The 3,431-nt window shown below is 46.8% G+C and overlaps 1 protein-coding gene across 1 annotated transcript in view; it reads right to left on the bottom strand.

The window, feature by feature from the left end:
- Window positions 1–3,425, bottom strand: part of LOC109296239 (cat eye syndrome critical region protein 2) — a 170,755-nt gene extending 167,330 nt beyond the window's left edge. Inside the window, exon 1 of the mRNA XM_019515554.1 lies at window positions 3,362–3,425. The gene's annotated coding sequence lies outside the window, so the exon portion shown is untranslated. The remainder of the gene's footprint in view (window positions 1–3,361) is intronic.
- Between the last annotated feature and the right edge of the window lie 6 nt (window positions 3,426–3,431).

Genomic DNA, 3,431 nt, shown 5'->3' with positions numbered 1-3,431 from the left:
TGTTTTTAAAAAAAAAAAAAAGTCTTTGTAAGACTGCGCATGAACCTCAAACATGTCCCAATGCACACATATGCACTCATTCATGCCCCACTGAACTTTTGACCTGGTCGTGGCTGAACCCCTCCTGAGTCCTCTGCTGCGTGATGCTGTGTAGATTTGAAAAGAGGAGCCCTGTGCCTTGTCAGGCAACTGCATCTGCTGAAGCCAGCATGGGGGCTTGCTGTTCGACACCCCTCCTTCCCATAACAATACCCAGAGCCTGGCCTGATGGATGCACTTCTTTATCTGAGCCAGCCAGCTTCGTAAACCCACTCTCTTTCTCCAGGCTCTCACTACGCAATGGTCCAGGAAAAAGAAAACAAAACATCTGCTTCCCAAGTTTCTGACATGTACAGCTGCTGATGGCAGCCCACATCTGGAAGCTTCACTTTTTCAGTCCAAAAAGAACAGGCAAAAGGTTTGCATTTAATAGGAAAAACAAGAGCTCAGCTGTACCACTGTACTTAAAATCAAAGGGAACTTTCCAAGCATCACCAGCAAATCTGCACGTGAGGCTGCCTTCCCCTTGTCCCTCATCACCACTGCGCATTCCAGCTAAAGGTTACCTACCAAGGAAAGAAACATAGGTTGTATCTTTTTGCCATTTTAGCAGGATACATGGGGCAGGGGATGGCACACTCAAAATCTAGACACCATCTAACCTGGAGAACCTCAGGGTGACTGAAAATCAGAGGAATTAAGGAGACTAAAAAATAAGCAACTGAGAAGGGCAGATATTTTTAAACAGAACCACGACTGACCTATTCTTACAAATTTTAGCAATTTAATTTAGTTGGCCTAATTAAGAGGCAACCTCTACCCCATCTCTCCTGTGTGTAAGCAGTTATGCCAGCATAAACACAATTATTAGTATAGCTTATTCTTGTTCACAAATCAAAATAAGTTATACTTGTTTAAAGTACAGCATCTAACAGTATCCGCCCTAGGACTTTTAACCATCCCTTAATGCCTAGGCCAATAAAATTGTAATACACCAGCTCTTTTAAATTCTGTTGGCTGGTTGGTGGACTTTTGTTTGTTTTGGGGTTTATTTTGATAAAAACTGTTTGAACTCTAACGTTCAATCAACAGTTAGCCGAAAAGGTATCTTTGTTGAAGACTCCACCCCAATGATCCTTCGGTGAGATTTGCTGTTAATTTAGCACTAGCACAAGCCAAGAATGTCTTCCAGGAAAGCCAAGGCAGGCCAGACTAGACACGAGCAATATTTTAAAGTCAGAAACAAGTGAAAAAAGTCCTTGTATCACCTTCATACACTCATGAAGTAAAACAAAATATGTAAATGAAAAGTCTATAAGTAACCTTTAACGAATAAGAAATTTTTAATAGATAAGACCTATTTTACTAACAACTAATATGAAGAGTTGTTCACATGCATGCTGCAAAATGCCTTTCCCTCTACGTTTTTGGAATGACTAGTTTAATGGAGGGAGAACAGGACAATAAGAAAATCTATCAAGCATCCAAACTGCCTGCTTTAGACTGGGTGTTGGGCAGGGAGACGGAAGGTGATTCACAGCGCGTAAGGGAAAACAGGAAGTTCTCACAAATATCTCTCTCCTCTTATACCATATCAGTTTTAATCGTGGTCCTTCAACAAGTTTCCATATTACTCTTCTATCAGACAGGCCCCATGTTACTGATTGCGACAGTGTGTCTCATGCTAAATTTAATCCTTTTCCCACTGTCCATCGGTACAGATGTAGGACTTTCACAGCCCAGTTCTACCCTGCTACATACTCAGTACCAGCTTAGGCTTTTCTTCCCTTATCCCACACCCCCCCACCAAAGGGGTCAATTTGTTCCAAATTATATTAACTCTCCCATCCTAAGCAAAGACCAACTTCACTTCACTTGTGAAGCAATCCAGATGCTAATTGCCTCCTAAGGTGAAAGGCTAGTGCATTGGGCTTTTTATCATTCTAAATACAGTTTCTTTGGAAGACTTTGCACTGCTGGGCCAGAGAATCTCCCCTTTTAATGTTTTCCCATCAATTGGGAGGGGGGAAGGGAGTTCCCTTTGGCAGGGAGTTGCATCACTGAGAGATCTTCTCCTCTTTCAACATTTAACACTGCATATGGGATTCCCCGTCTTCAGAAATTCACATCCTGCTCCAAGAGTTTTGCCCTCCAAAAATTTGCACATCCTATTGCACTTTAAGCATCTCTGGAATTCACATTCACTAGGCAATTACAGTCTTACAAATGCTGGCCACCTTAGTAGCACTGAGGAGAGAGACAAGGTGCTTTTCTTCCTTGCGCCGTTCAGAACATTTACGTCCTAACTACAAACGCGACATGTTCATGGTCAGACCTATACTCACACATGATATCTGAAAACGTGTCCCAACTTAGAAAATAACGATCCTTCTATCTCTTGCAGGGAGACGCAGCATCTGTGGCTTTTATGACTTCATTGAAATTTCCATTCTGCCCTCTATAGAAATTCTTTGGAAGTTGCACAATGAATAAACGTTCCTCTAATACATCAATCGCCCCAACAGGAAGTTTTCGGAGCACTTCAGCAGGCAGTTCTGAAAACATGCGCTCTGTCCCCGACTCCAGAAGGGAGCATCCAACCCCTGATGGAGGAAAGAAGCTGGGTTTTTTTGTTGAGCTGAAGAGACTGGACAACTTCACAGCACTCGATGCAACTCCCTTCTTTGTGCGGTCCCGTTTCAACAATGCCGACCGCCCGGCTTGATCAAACCCGCACAGGGCGCTCTCAGCCCCATCCCAAGGTTTGCTTTCTTTCATGTCTCCAGCCCAGGGTGACACTAGCACAGGTCACCGCAGGACAAGCTCCTCCCTATCACGGCCACCATTTTGGGTCGTGTTTGGGGAAGGCAACACCAGTCCGTGCTCTTGAATGCACAAGTTTCCAGATAAGGCATCACATGTGCTGCCTAGTGGCAGGGGGAAGAAAACCTCAGGGCTGCCTGCTGCCCGCGTGGGTGGCAGACTCACGCACCGGGATCAGGAGCGCCCCTCAAACTGGATTGATTTCTTCTGTGGTGAAGGAGTTCCCATCAACTCCCAACGTGTCCCCTCCACATCTTACCCCTTCCTCCTCCCACCCCCGGATCCCTTGTTTTGACCCAGTAGCATCTCCCACACCCCACCTCCATTCATCCTGCTGCCTCCCGCCCCCCCCGGGAAGTTTGGAAAAGAGCCTCGGGGAGCTGGCAGCGCCCTCCAGCTGCTGCACTCCGCGGGGGACCAGCACCCTCCTGGCCGCCTTCGGCGCCGGGCTGCCCCGCACCCACCCTCCCAGCCCCGACCCGCCGGGGACCGGACTCACCTCGATCTCGAAGTCGGGCAGGCGGAAGGCGGTGCGGAAGAGCGAGCAGAAGTGCGCGATGGCCGGCACT

Source organism: Gavialis gangeticus, unplaced genomic scaffold (genome assembly GCF_001723915.1).
Source record: "Gavialis gangeticus isolate Ggan-Ray unplaced genomic scaffold, GavGan_comp1, whole genome shotgun sequence".
Taxonomy (NCBI): domain Eukaryota; kingdom Metazoa; phylum Chordata; order Crocodylia; family Gavialidae; genus Gavialis; species Gavialis gangeticus.
This window is presented reverse-complemented; position numbering and strand designations above follow the sequence as displayed.